The following is a 16,321-nucleotide window of genomic DNA, read 5'->3' on the forward strand; positions in this document are numbered from 1 at the left end:
TTTCATTTGGCCCCTGGGAGCAACACTTTCTCACCCTGGGCACACTTTTAGGAAGCGGAGCAGTGAGGAGAGGCTAACACCAGATTTTTACAAAGTCAGTGTTTCACTTCAGCTGCATTATGAAGAATGACAGGGACACTGCAAGAGTTTCAGATGGGTGTCAAGTGTGACTCATGAATAAAAATAAGGAGCAATCAATTATGAATATTTGCTTGCTAGAAACAAGAATCTCAGAAAGGGAGGAGACTATTTATGTCCAGACACTTTAGTGCCTAACTCATCCCCCAATTTATGTTTTGAATTCCAATCTGAGTATGCATTTAGTTAAGAATTGCAAAATTTTTTTAAAAATCCTGTGACCTGAAGAAATTTGATTCATGATGGAGAAGGGCCAGATGTACAGAACCCTGAGTTTATGAAAGTATTCTGTGTGCACTGGCCTTAGTCCATTTCACTACCATTTCACTAAACTTCCCACTACCTGAGGCTTAACTTCTCAATGCTGCTTTTTGGATAAAGCTTGAACACTTACGTACCTGGCAGGCAAATCTTTCCAGAGCTTTTTACTGAAATGCATTTCCTCTTTGCCTCTTTCCCTTCCATGTATGAATGCTCAGCTCTAGCTAAACTCAACTGCTCAGGCCTCTCGCGTTTCAACCTCTTGTTATTTGTTCAAATTGCTGCCCCAGCTGCAACACTCACCACCTGGGGCCAATCTGAGTTATCTTCTTCCAGAAGGTCTCTCCTGACTCTTCAGCTAGAAGTGACATCTTTTTCTGAAAGTACCTTTTGGGTACATAAGTTTTCTGGTATATGTTTTACATTTCTCTTAATACCAGTAACTTTTGCAAATGTTTATAAGGTGTCTCTAAAGCTGTATTATTGTGTCTACACATGGCAACAAGCATTCATAACAGGGTATCCTGCTTAGCTCCTCAAGTTCTGAGAGAGACTCTAACTTGGGGATGGGTTAATGATACCTCCTTTTAAATTTGATTTATGTAATGTACAGTCCTAAGGACAGTATTTTCTTTGCATGGCATTGTTTAGATCTGTATGTCTGTTACTTCTAATCTTCACACCCCTAATAGTTGGTGCTCTTTCATGTTTACAAATAAGGAATCTTAGAAATTAATCAGTTACTCAAGGTCATGCAGCTCATAAGTGTCTAAGCCTGGCCTCCATCCCAGCCTCACTAGCTTCTATATCCTATTTGCTTTCCACTGTGCCCTGGTATTTTCCTGATTTGATCATTTATATTTAAAAACAGAATAATTTCTTTACACAGAAAATGTGTTGGAGTTTTTTTCTTTTAAATACAAAGTCCCAACTTTTCACTCTGCCTACCCCATCTCTCTATCCCAATGCTTTTTGTCTCTGAGATACATGTCTGTTTTGCATGTGGTAGGAGTTTCTGTGTACTTAATACCAAGTTTGCAAATCCTAGCTGGTGACTCCAGGAACTTCATGGGAAAAACAATAAGATTCCTGATGGAAGGTAACTTTAATCCTTCCCATCAGTCTCCTAGACTAAGACCATTCGGACAAAGGTTACCTACCCCACCCTCAAGGAAGTACACCAAAGGAAGGAGCTCAAAGAAGTGACAGACTTTTTGGAGACACACTTGCTCCAAAGATGGTTTGGTGTCAGAACAGAGTGAAAACTTTTAACAAATCTCTGCATCTACCCCTTAAATTATTCTCTAATCCAAACACTAGAAATTTATAGTCTGATGGTGTGTGAAAAATATTAACATATACACATTCACAGTTTTACCACTGTCTGCTTACCCAGTAAGATAGTATTATAGACAATAGTTTAGAATGCAATTTTGCCTTAGTTTGTATTCCATTTCTGCTGCTTACTTACTGTCTGACCTTGCCTCAATGCTACTATTTACAAAGTGCGGTGATGTTATTACTTATTCCTTAGAGTTGTTGGCATTGGATTAAAATAAAAGAGTGCATGGCACAGAAGAAGTACACAAAATGTTAGCTATTTTTATTATTATTGCTTTCCAGAACTTTATGGTGATGATTGAAGTAATGGATTAGAAGAAGAACTGAAAGAAGAATGGCTGTTGATTTATAATTATTAGGATCGGGGTAACATTCATACACATAAAATTCACCATTTTAACCATTTTAAGTGTACAATTCAGTGACTTTTAGTATATCTACAATGTTGTCCAACCATTACAATTGTCTAGTTCCAGAACTCTCTCCACACTCCGAAATGAAAATCCATGTCTTTTAAGCAGTCAGTCCCCATTCTCAGCCCCTGGCAATCACTAATTTGCTTTCTATCTTTATGAATATATCTAATTATGTATATTTCTTTTAAATGGAGTTTTACAATATGTGGTCTTTGTCTAGCTTCTTTCACTTAGTGTCATTTTTAAGGTTTATTCACGTTGCAGTATATGTCAGTACTTCATTCCTAAGTTATGGCTGAATAATATTTTGTATACAATGTTTTGTTTATCCATTCATCAGTAGATGAATATTTGAGTTTTTTCTACCTAAATGTTAGCATTGTCTAAAAGAAATTGAATATAGCGGAGCAGCAGAATAAGTAGATTATATTTTGGCTATTGTGTTTTTTCCATTCTTTTACTTTCAACTCATTTGCATCTTTGGATTTAATGTGAATCTCTTATATATACCATAGAGTTAGATCATGTTTTTTATCCATTCTGCCAATCTTTGCCTTTTAATTGGAGAGGTTAATTCATTTACATCAAATATAATTGCCGATAAGAAAGAACTCACTGTTGCCATTTTGATATTTATTTTCTGTATGTCTTTTATCTTTTTTATTCTGCATTTTCTCCATTGCTGCCACCTTTTGTGTTTAATTAATTATCATTTGGATTCTCACTTTTTTACTGCATATTTTGTAGTCATTTTCTTAGTGGTTACTCTGGGGAATATAATTATCATATTAACCTATAATAACCTAGTTTAAATTAATAGCAACTCAATAGTACAGGCATACCTTGTTACACTGTGCTTTGCTTTACTATGCTTTGCAGATATTGTAGTTTTCAAATTGAAGGTTTGTAGCAACCCTGTATCAAGCAATATATTGGTGCCATTTTCCAACAGCATGTGCTCACTTCATGTTTCTGAGTCACATTTTAGTAATTCTCACAATATGTCAAACTTTTGATTATTATCATATCTGTTATGGTGGTCTGTGATCAGTGATTGTTGATGTTACTATTGTAATTGTTTTGGGGTGTACAAAACATGCTCATATAAAACAGCAAACTTAATAAATGTTGTGTATGTACCGACTGCTCCACTGACTGGCCAATTTCCCCATCTCTCTCCCTCTCCTTAGGCATCCCTATTTGCTGAGATAGAACAATATTAAAATTAGGCTAATTAATAAGCCTACAATAGCCTCTCAGTATTCAAGTGAAAAGAAGAGTCACATGTCTCTCACTTTAAATCAAAAACCTAGAAATGATTAGGCTTAGTGAGGAAAATATATTGAAAGCTGAGATAGGCTCCTTGTGCCAACTAGTTAGCCAGGTCGTGAAGGCAAAGAAAAAGTTCTTGAAGGAAATTAAAAGTGTTAGTCTAGTAAATACACAAATAAGAAAGTAAATTAGCCTTACTGCTTGTGTTGAAGAAAATTTTAGTAGTCTGGATAGAAGATCAAACTAGCCACAATATTCCATTCAGCCAAAGCCTAATCCACAGCAAGGCCTCTTTTCAAGTCTATGGAGGCTGAGAGAGGGAAGCTTCAGAAGAGAAGTTTGAAGCTAGAAAAGGTTGGTTTATGAGGTTTAGGGAAAAAAGCCATCTCTGTAACATAAAAGTGCAAGATGGATGCAGCAAGTGCTGATGTAGAAGCTACAGCAAATTATCCAGAAGATCCAGCTAAGATAATTAATGAAAGTGGCTACACTAGACAACCTATTTTCAATGCAGGTGAAACAGCCGTCTATTGCAAGAAGACATCATCTCAAGCTTTCTTAGCTAGCAAGGGGAAGTCAATGCCTGGCTTCAAAGATTCAAAGGACAGGCTGACTCCCTTATTAGGGACTAACGCAGCTGGTGACTAAGTTAAAGCCAATATTGTTTACTATTCTGAAAATCCCAGGGCCCTTAAGAATTATGCAAAATCTATGTTGCCTGTGCTCTCTAAATGAAACAGCAAAGCCTGGATGACAGCACATCTTTTTACAGCATGGTTTACTGAATATGATAAGCCCATTGCTGAGGCCTACTGTTTAGAAAAAGAGATTTCTTTCAAAATATTACTGTTTATTGACAATGCCCCTGGTCACCCAAGAGCTCTGACAGAGATGTACAAGAAGACTAATGTTGTTTTCATGCTGGCTAACACAATATCCATTCGGCAACCCATGGATAAAGGAGTAATTTCTACTTTGAAGTCTTATTATTTAAGAAATACATTTAATAAGCCTGTAGCTGCATATTCATAGTGATTTTTCTGGTGGAAATGGGCAAAGTAAACTGAAAACCTTCTGGAAAGGATTCACCATTCTAGATGTCATTAAGAAAGTTGTAATTGGCCAGGCACAGTGGCTCACGCCTGTAGTCCCAACACTTTGGGAGGCCAAGGCAGGTAGATCACCTGAGGTCAGGAGTTCGAGACCAGCTTGGTCAACATGGTGAAACCCCATCTCTACTAAAAATACAAAATTTAGCCAGGTATGGTGGCAGGCATCTGTAATTCCCAGCTACTTGGGAGACTGAGGCAGGAGAATTGCTTGAACCCAGGAGGTGGAGGTTGCAATGAACCAAGATCATACCATTGCCCTCCAGCCTGGGTGACAAGAGTGAAACTCCATCTCAAAAAAAAAAAAAAAAATGATTTACAGGGGGAGGTCAAAATATCAACATTGACAGGAGTTTAGGAGAAGTTGATTACAATCTTATTGGATGACTTTGAGGAGTCCAAGACTTCAGTGGAGGAAGTAATTGAAGATGATAGAAATAGCAGGAGAACTAGAATTAAAATAGAGCCTGAGGATTTAACAGAACTGCTACAATCTTATAATAAAAGTTGAACTGATCAGGAATTGCTTCTTATGGATGAAAAAAGCAAGTAATTTCTTCAGTGGAATCTATTCCTGGTGAAGATGGTATGAATTATTTGTTGTCATTATTGAAATGGCAAGGAGGTATTTACGACATTACATAAACTTAGTTGATAAAGCAGTGGCAGGGTTTGAGAGGATCAGCTCTGATTTTGAAAAAAGTTCTACTGTGGGTAAAATGCTATCAAACAGCATCTCATGAAATCTTCCATGAAAGGAAGAGTCAATTGATGCAGCAACATTATTGTCTTATTTTGAGAAATTGCCACAGCCATCCCCACAATCTTCAGCAACCACCATCCTGTTTAGTGATTAGTCAGCAGCCATCAACATTGAGGCAAGACCCTCAACCAGCAAAAAATTATAACTAGCTGAAGCCTCAGATGATTGCTAGCATTTTTTAACAATAAAGTATTTTAAAATTAAGTATACATATTGTTTTTTAGATATACTGCTGTTGTACACTTGATTGACTAGAGTGTAAGCATAACTTTCAAATGAACCAGAAAACCAAAAAAAAAAAATTGCACAACTCACTTTATTCTATTTGCTTCACTGCAGTGGTCTGAAACCAAACCTGCAATATATTTGAGGTATGCCTGATAGAAAAACTTTACTCCAATATATCTGTGTTCTGCCCTCATGTTGTTACCATAACAAATTACATCTTTACACACTATGAACCTATTAATGTAGCTTGATAATTATTGTTTTATTCATTTATCTTTTAAATCACATAGAAAGAGGTATTACAACTCCAAAATATAATAATGGCTTTTATATTTACCAATGTATACCTTTACTGTTGTTATTTACTTCATATGACATTGGGTCACCATCTAGTGTCCTTTCATTTCAGTCTGAGAAAGTTCCTTTAGCATTTCTCATTAGCAAGGACTAATAGCAATGAACTCTTTCAATTTTTGTTTGCCTGGGAATGTCTTAATTTCTCTTTCATTTTTGAGGGGTAATTTTCTTAGATATAGGAGTCTTGGTTTACGTTTTAATACAGCTTCCCACTGCTTTCTAGCTTTCATATTTCCTGATGAGAAATTGGCTGTTAATCTTATTGTGGTGTCCTTGTACATGACAAATTGTTTTTTTCTGTTTCTGCTTTCAAGATTTTATTTTATTTTGGCTTTTGAAAATTTGGCTCAACATGAATCTCCTTGAATTTATCCCATATTGCACTTCCTGGTATCAGCAACCTATAGTAGCAATGCAATCTGCCATCTTCAAGACTGTACAGGATGGTACTAGGAAGTACAGGATGGCAGTGAGCCTAGTAAAATAAAACAGAGCTCTTTTACTGAAATCAAACTATTATTTATTTATTAGTCATTTCTCTGGTTGTGGTAACTTTTTGATTAGATTTCAGAGACCTAAAAAATTGATGTTGACAGTTTTTGCTAGCTTAGTCATTGCTTTGTGAGAGAAAATAGTTTGGAGTTCACTACTCTTTCATTTTTGCTAATGTCAAATATAAATTGATTCGTATTTCCTATTTTCTATGTATATTTTCATGTAAGTGATTCATATTTTGTAAGTCCTGTAGAATTGGAAAGGCATAGCTAGAATTTTAACAGAAAAATGAGAAAAGAGTGATTAGAACATGTGTCAGGGGTCCCCAAGACCACACCTAGGTTCCATGATTCACTAGGAGGATTCAGAGGACTCAGCAAACAGTTGTACTCACAGCTATGATTTTTTATAGTTAATAGATACAAAGCAAAATCAGCAAAAAATAAAGGCATATGGGGACAAGTCTAGAGGAAACCAGGTATAAGCTTTCAGGAGTTTTCTCTGAGTGGAGTCACATAGATTGCACTCAAGTCCTCCAGCAACAAATTGTAATAATATTGTAACATGTTATTTACCAGGAAAGCTCATTAGATATTCAGTGTCCAGGGATTTTACTGGTAGCTTGTCACATAGGCACCCTCTACCAGGCACATAACAAAATTCCAGACTCTCAGAAGGAAAGCAGGTGTTCAATGTAAACCTCATCGTTTATGCAAACAGTTTAGGCAGAGTTAGCAATTCTTATCAATTACAGTGGTGAGAACTCTCTTGAACTCCAAGGTCATAGACATCAGTCAACTTTGCACGCAGGCCTTTATAAGGATAGCAGTCTCAGGCCTGCTATGTTAACTTTTCTGGACAGGGTACTTGCCACACTGTATTGAACTCTGAGACACAGGTGAATAAAATAGAATTTTAGGAAGTTTTGTTGCACATTTTGTGATGCAGTTTTCCTCCTTTGTTTTCATTTCTTTATCAGGAAATTTCAATAAAGACTTGCAATATTTTTCTATGCTTTGGATTGGTATTTTGCTTAGTTGTAATATTAAGCTAAGATGAATCTTAAGTTGGAAAATTTCAGTTTTATTCAGATTTTGGAAGCATACTTCAAGGGAAAGGTGGACTATAATTAATTTTAAAAAAAACAAATAAAAACTGCTGTCTTCAGAGTGTCTCAAACAAATAAACTGAGAGCACCAGGAAGCCTCACTGTAGGCTGGTCCAAAGTGAAGCCCATAAGTTAGAAGATTTTTTTTTTCTTCGTATCAGCTGAGTGACTGCTAAAGAAACAGCCCAGGTCATCACAGTAGCCTCCAAAGTTTGGGATTCAAACAGACAATGTGGGGACACCAGAGGACAAGACAGGAGTAGTAGCTGCTCTCAAATGTTCACACAAATGCATACCAGCCATACCTTGGGACTATGACAATAAAGAATCATGTATAGGCTAAAGGAGGAAAACATGATAATTTGTGAGCACATGGGAGTTATCCACGGGACCCCTCTTGTCCTAGCCTGCTAGGGTTGCCATTACAAATACCACAGACTGGGTGGCTTATATAACAGAAGTTTATTTTCTTACAGTTCTAATGCTAGAAGTCCAAGATGAAGGTATTGGCAGGTTTGGTTTCTCTGGAGGCCTCTCTTCTTCTTGGCTTGCAGATGGTCATCTTCTCACTGTGTGCTCTCATGGCCTTTCCTCTATTTGCCTAGACGCTGAGTACTCATTTATCTTCTTCTAAGGACAACAGCACTACTGAATTGAGGTCCTACTTTTACAGCCTCATTTAACCTAAACTACCTCCTTAAAGGCCCTATCTTCAAATACAGTTACATTAGGGGTTAGGCTTTCAACATATTAATTTGGGGGGTTGGAACAATCAGCTCATAACATGGCCCCACACCCAGAATTGTCATTTTGCACCAAGGCCAAGTTCAAAGAACCAGGTTGAATAAAGTCACCATTTTTAGAACCACAATTATATATATGACCATAGCATTCATTTCATTCTCACCTCCGGGGTCCTCAGGAGGCTAGAATTGTAGTGGATAGCCAGGTTAGGTTAAATGTATTGTTATTCTTCATCTTATCATATTACACTTTCTCCCTAATAGCTACTCCTTAAGCTGCTCTCATGATTAATTTAGATATTTGAAAGTGATCAAATGCACCACATAAACTTTTCAATATACTCAGAAAGGAAGCAATTCCATAAAGAATCTTACTACATATTTTAATTAGACAGAATTGTCATTTGCACCCAGGCCAAGTTCAAAGAACTAGGCTGAATAAAGTCGCCATTTTTAGAACCAAAATTATATATATGATCATCTCATTGTAATAGTATTGCTAAACCACTTCAGGTTTAATAAATTATTTTATAAACAAATGAATAAGCAGATAATGTTTCTCTTCCTTACAATGAACCCTTAATGCAGCCATTCTTATGGGGGGAAATAAGAAAAGAGTGAGAAGTGTAAGTGAAATGTCGATCTCTAATGTAGCAATTAGCATTTTCGGGTAGTTTTAGGCAAAAGTCAGTGTGAGTTCTTAGAGTCTCTGATGCCTTCCAGATGAGAGAAAACATTTTAGGCCCTGCAGTGGTCTCAGGCCTCAGTGACATGCCTGTGCTCTCTCAGGACATGCCCAGACAGGTGCTATTTTCATTACAAAATAGTTAATTTAACACCCTAAACAATTTGAACTGGCTTTGTTGGCCTCATTTAATTTTCTCTCTGCGTTCAGCACCACAAACATTTCAGAAGTGAAATAAACTGGGTTTCTGGGATTGCTCTGCTCAATAGGGCACCATGCATGTGGTAGCACATATGCATCTTAGCTTCCGGAGTTGAGCAGTGCATACTGCACAGCGGTACCCACAAGCCCTGGGTATGAATGCCCTGACAATCGCTGGGACTAGCCAGGCTAAGCATGTCCAGATTCCTCTCCAGGAACTCTAGATTGAGACAGTTCTGCTTTTTCGCCGAACTTAATGGATACTGTAGAGAGAACCCAAGATTATGCTACCTCTAATATTATCTGTCTCTCCCGAAGCTGAGCAACACTTTGGTGATAGCATCCAGGACAGTGAGTTTTGGTGTTATCCTGTCTAATTCTCTGTGATTTGGAAATTTTTAGCATTCTTAAAATGGATTGGTCTAGGTCCACTTAATTATCTATGGCATCAGCCTAGGGGTAATAAATAAGATTAATATAGTATTTAAGATAAGTGGCACTGGGAAACCTCTCCATTGATTATAGAATGTGTTAAGATTTTGTCTTTCACGCCCACATGAGAGGAAAAAAAGGAAAGCTGGAGGGAAAGTGATTCATTTAATGTCCTTTGTCTAAAAACCTTGAGATGTTTGACATCCTATTTTTCCTGACCTCTGAGTGATCACTACCATAGCCAGGGATAATGTTTTTAATGTCGTAGTTTGAACAGGGCCCTATATTTTAAATTAAATTCACAGATTAAGCCTTATAAATTTCCTGGTTCCGTTGCCTTACATTATTGGATATATTTCTGTTTCCTTTGCTTTCATAGACCTAAATAATGAAAACCCTTTATAGTTCATCCAAAGCTCACCGACTCTGACATGTGGTATTCACATTTTATGAGTAATTTCCAGGGTACTTCCTATTTTCTACTGAGCTGTATGCTGAGATAACTTCTGGGCAGTACAACAGCATGGGTGATTGGCAATTATCCAGGTTTGTTTTGGATATGTTATGGAGGTGTTTCTACAAATTAAGGACCCATGCAAACAGGTAAATTTTAGTATCTAAGAATAATTCTCATTGGGGAATATCACCTTCCTTTTTCTCCCTTTTCATATATTTATATAACATTGCCTCAAATGGCGCTTTCTATTCCTTTGAAAGACATCATCAATAGATATCCAAAGGCAGCCATAATTAAGTAAGCCAGCCAATTAAATAGGAAACACAATATCTTGTTAGCAATTGGCATCAACTGCTGGGTGACATTTTGATTAACTGCTTCAATATAATGTATAGCTTTTTGGTGACTTTTCACTTCTTAAAAGGTTATAGTCTCTGAAAAGTAACATTGAGAAAGCTGATATTTAAAGGGTATAGGAAAATTCAAATAAATAGCTTGCTCTACTTTTAGGAATCTCTTCTCTTCTCACAGTAAAATCCCTGATAGTCTACTTGGCCTTTTTATTCTACTTGTTGAGGTTTCTATTATTGTAAGGGGAAGATGATACATCTTTTCCTTCCTAAACCAGATTTGCTAGCACCCAAAGCTTCATTCTGCATTTTCAGTAAGAAATTTAACGGTTGACTCATTGGGAAGATCTGTATGGCTTCTTTCCTAAGAGATCTAGAGATTTCTATCCCAGTACTCATAAATGAGCCTTTTAGGAGATTTCTTCAAACCACTGTGAGGAGTACACACCACATTGCTCATGGGTGGAAGTCAAGATCTACTCCACCAAGACTCTAAGATCATGTTTTTCACATGATTTGCAAACTACCTGTCTTAAAACAGCAAGTGACATGCTTCTTAAAAAATGCAGATACTTGAGTCAAAGTCCACATCAACTGATTCAGAACCTTTGAAGATGGAGCCAAGGATTCCTCATTTTTACAGGCTCTCCGGGTAATTTTTGAGCATACCTTTGAAAACTACTGATCTAGGCCCTGAAGAATTATTTTGATTATCTGGGGAACTTTGAGCTAGATCCTGTCTTGCTTCTTCCACACATATTAAACTTGTCATATTCTCATTCAGCAGGGAAGTTACTTCTATTCCTTACACTTAAAGACAAAAGAAAGTTGCCTTCTTCCAAAAAGACCCATCCTCAACTTCTTGTCCAGCCTGTTGCAAATGATCTGCCCTTGTACATTGTGTCCTGCTCATGGACATTTTGGGGATGGGCTTAATATCATCATTTTATTATGAGTGGATAATTCTTTCTTTCAATTGCCCTATGCAGCTTACAAAGTGCCACATAAACTTCTTTTACACCCTCATTAGAGAAGCCAGAGAGCTGGAGCAAATGCATGACTCTGTATGTTAGCAGGGCATGATCAGGGCATTTCTGAGCACTAATTGGTTGAACCAGCCAGTGGTCCCATTGTTCAGTCAGTGGCCACAATCACAGGAGTGCAGGTGACATAATTGTCCTTTCAAAGAAGGCTGTATCTATTTCATACTTTACCTGGTACATAATCAGTTTTATTGATTCTAAATAAACACCTGACATTTGGTTGCACAAATTTTGCAATAAAGGTTCCAGAAAGCAATCTCCCCACAACACAATAGCTGAAAATAGATTGTAGGTCAAGCAAATTGCAGAAGGTTAATGAGGCTGGAATATGTTCATATCAAGTCTCCTCATTTCCATGCACCTACCTTGGAGGTTGATGGAGAGGCCAAGGTTCAAGCCAGTAAGATCCTCATACATGTAAGGCTCAAGTGGTGGTCACCTCACACATCTTGTAGAAGAGCCCTTACCCAGCTTCAAGAAAGGTGGTGAGGCACATTTCTCTATCCTCAGATCACACTTAGCAGCCTGTATAATTTATTTAAAAGGAAGAAGTGTTTATTGAGTTTCAGCCACAACGTGTGGTCCTACTGCTCAGAATCTATGTTTTGAGGGGTGCTACCTTTGACTGCCCCTCCTTCCCCATTCTCCACTATCTCTGGAACACAGGATATCCTATCAACCTACATTGGGAGAACTTATCTGTTCTTTGACTGCTCCTTCAGGCCCTGGGTCTTATGCCAACTTACTGGTTTGTACCAATTCATGTGTTTTGTTTGCCCTCATTTGCTTTGGAACTCCTGACGTGGCCTGTGCTTTCTGCCGGCCCATTTCAGTGCCACTGAAAGCTAGACTCAGTACCCAGCTGCAGCTACTGGCCCTGCCCACTCTGACATGTCCGTACTCCTTTTCTTCTTGGTTACCTGCCACAAGAAAAATACCATTTGCCAGGTTCCCCTAATCAAACGACTTCTGTATCTGGTCATTCCAGATCTATCTGGCCAGTGCCTACCACGACTTAGTACTGACAGTAAAGATAAAGAATATTGATTGCATGTGACTATAAACTCTGTTCCAACCCCCTTTAATGGTTCTTCATTGAATTCTGTAAAGTACATGAGGAGTGAAGAGATCAGTATTTTATATTACAGGTGGGGTGGTGAAAGTAATATATATTGGGTACCTGCTGAGGAATAGACATTTTATCTTTCTTATAGCCAGAAAATGCTTCTTGGGGATGAGAAAAGAAAAATTGAGCATATACAACAGTAAAAACTAGATATGATAAAAAATACTTTAAGAACAAAGTATGAGAGCATATCATCATTTTGAAAAAGCAATGGGCACAAGAATGTGAAATATGAAAATAGTCAAGGGACATATAAAGAGTAATTCAATATTAAAAAATAATGCTGCAGAGGAAAGTTTAGAAATCTCAGATTCAGAGACTGGAAAGTTCACCCTTTAACACAATGAAGACAATGATCATGTCTATTGTGTTTATTACCCTGTCCTCCATTCGACTTGGTTTTTAAGGACATGGTAGAAACCCAAAATACTTTTAAAATGAACCCACAAATGAATGAATGAAATAACTTCTTGGATAGCAAACTGAACTGCATTATATAGCTGAAATATGTACAGTGACATTGGTATATCAGCTAATTTTGTCCAAAAAAAAAAAAAAAAAAAAAAAAAAAAAAAAAAAAAAAAAACACCAAAAAACAAAAAACCTGTGTGCCTGCATCCAAAATAAATGTGGTTTTAGAAAGTAATACATTTTATTTTGCTAGTCGATATTATCCCAATAAAGATTAAAGATCTTAGTCATCGATCCACCTGTTTTCTTTTTAAAAATATAAGAAATGTTACCACTTCTGAGTGCATTAATCTACCATGCAATTTCTTAGCATGGTTATTTTTTACATTATTTAGAGAAAATGTGTCTTCCTGCTAGAAATATTTGCATTGTATGTATAGAGTTACTTATTGCTTGGATAATGCCCTATTAATTTCAATGGATTCCTTTTGACATAAAAATGGATTTGCACTGAAGGGCAAACACTACCTCCATATGTATCCAGGCTGCATTACAATTGAATTCATCACATTATACATTTATAGGTGTCTACCCCTGTTACACTGCTGAAATGGTCTGCCATAAAAAATGGCCATGTGAAAGCTGGTTTAAATTTCATGCATTTTTACTTGCAAAGTATCTGGTTAGATGAACAGAAGCCTCCAAGATGAAATCCTTTCCAACATGAATATGCTAACATGACTCTCAGGAAGCAACACCTCAGCACTTCATCCAGTGCCTTTTCTTTAGATTCCAATGACAGATTTGTTTCAGGGTCAGCATGTTGGAAAGCGCGAAGAATTTATTTTTTCAAGCTCACAGTGGTACATCAAGAGAGGAAAATGTAATCTCTTTCTTGTTTGCTTTGGCACCATTGATGTTAATAAGTGAAAGCCCCTATGTGATCTTCAAAAGCCCAGTTTAGCATTTGGGACCTATTAGGTTATATTGTTAGAAATACTTGTTTAGTATATCTATCAATTTAAATTTTTTAGACAATTAAAATGTCTTTTTCTCATTTGGCCTGAAAAAAAAAATGTCTATGAAGCTGACTTCAGGTTTGGAGGCCAAACATGTTCCTCAGGAACAAACATGGAAACCAGACTTATTAATAATAGAAGTCTTTCTGTTCAGGGTGCTTCTAAAAGTAAGGGTCAAGAGTTTAGGAGAACACTAATTTTGTGTGATTTTTATCAAGTTTCCTTATTTTTCCATGAGTTAGAAATCTCAAATGGAGGTAAGTGTATTATGGAAAATAACAGTATACTAGTAGAAGAAAACAAAAATGACTAGATGTCTTCTATGACTTCAGCAAACTAAAGGGAAAAGTGTTAATCATTAGTGTGTTAGTATTTTGGGATTTTACTTCTGTCATAATAAAAGCAAAATAGAACAGAAACTGATAAGATTAACACCAGATTTAAATCAAAACCTATAGGTTTACATTCCAGTTCTGTCTTTCCTAATTGCACGACCTCAAAAAAGCCATTGGCTTCTGCAGTATCAGTTGTTTTACATGTATAATGGGGATAAAAGTACCACTTGGCATCTTTATACAGGGTGGGTATCCCTAATCTAAAAATCCCAAATCTGAAATGCTCCCATGAGCATTTCCTTTGAGCATCATGTCATTGCTCAAAAAGTTTTGGGTTTTGGAGCATATCGGATTTCAAATTAGGAATGTTCAACCAATAAACATAAAATGCAATATTCCAAATAAAAAAATATGAAATCTAAAACACTTCTTGTCCCAAGCATTTTGGGACCAATTAAATAAGATATTGTATGTTACAAGCTTTGGAAATTTTAAATGAACGGTGTTTGTCATTATATATTAAACTCACATTATACTTACTTTTACTAGCTTGTCTTGTCCCTTTTAATTCTCTTAGGTTTGGGTGTTTTTTTGTACTTTTGATTTCAGGAATTTAAATATTTCAGTATTTAATTCTTTATGCCTTAAAGACTACAGGTTCTTTAGGCATGGCCTGTGAATTCTGAGTCATATCTTTTCACGGTCAAATTAATACAAGGTGGCTTTATTTATCATGATGTATTAATGGCATATGAATGAGTATGAATGAGGCACAGTGTATAAGGGTATGAGCTCCCTCCTGTGAATACATGTAGGTCTGTTACATATAGGGGACATAGTGAATTGTGAGATGCTGAAGGTCTGGGTGTTCCATTTCTTTTTCTTATTTCTTCCCTTCTATCAAAAAAGTTATTAAATACCCAAGATATAGAAGTAATATATATTAAGGCAGATCAAACTGGCTTATTGTAAATTTTAAAATATAGGGCCCATACTATTCTTTTGTCCTCCAATATGTTAAAAACACATATTTAGTAAAACTGTTTTATAATACTCAAATAAGTCTGAATTTTTAAAAAAAGCCTTTTCAGAGAAGTTAATGGGTCAAAGACAAGGTGGAAAATTAACGATACCTTGAGTTACAAAGGACTTGAATTCTTTCTGTAGCTGGGAGTTTGAAAACTATTAATCACGTTATAACTTAAAAAGATATAAACGTGTACCAAGCAGAAAGAATTCTGTTCAGGTCTCCTGGCTCAAATACAATGGGCTGAACAGCAAAGTCCTGAGATTTCTTAGATGCATAATGTTCTTACAAATGGTCCATGCTATGCTAATAAAACTATTGTGACTAGGAGCTTTTGCAGTAGAAACTGACAGATGAGGCAGAGTTAAGTATTTTTTCAGACAAGCTACTACAGTAAATCATTAAGGCACACAAACAATCATCCTTCATCAGTGTGCAATTTGTTTCATAGCAATTGCAAATCGAAAACAATGTAAACAAACAAATCGGCAACTAATGAACATCCCCCACCGCTTACTGTAAATAGATCTACAACTTTAGAAGAACACTTTATCCAACACATTGTCAACTCATTGTAAACACATCTACAACTCATAAACAACTCATTACCCAGTATGTTGTCACCTCATTGCAATTAAAGTTGAATGCTAACTGTACTGTATGTTCCTGCTCTGAATCAGATTATACCCAAGGAAGAAACTGCTAAGGAGAGCCAGTTCAGGAATGAGAAGCCTTTTATTTTACTTCTTCCTCACATCAGTTTGGCTTCTTAAATTATTTGCCAAGGTTTACATAGAAATTAAACTGCATTTTTACCCTTTCCTCAGGTAGCCCACATTTCCATTTGCATAGAGAAGGCAGTGGTTTACTCAGCACAAGTTTCTTTCATTGAGAAAAGTAAATGTGTAAAGTATTCCCCAAGCAGTAGTAAAACTCACAGCTTTTACTGTAATTGCTTTGTGTGAACTGCATTTGGCACCCTTACCTGGTATATAATCTTTTGG

Source organism: Rhinopithecus roxellana, chromosome 5 (genome assembly GCF_007565055.1).
Source record: "Rhinopithecus roxellana isolate Shanxi Qingling chromosome 5, ASM756505v1, whole genome shotgun sequence".
NCBI lineage: Eukaryota > Metazoa > Chordata > Mammalia > Primates > Cercopithecidae > Rhinopithecus > Rhinopithecus roxellana.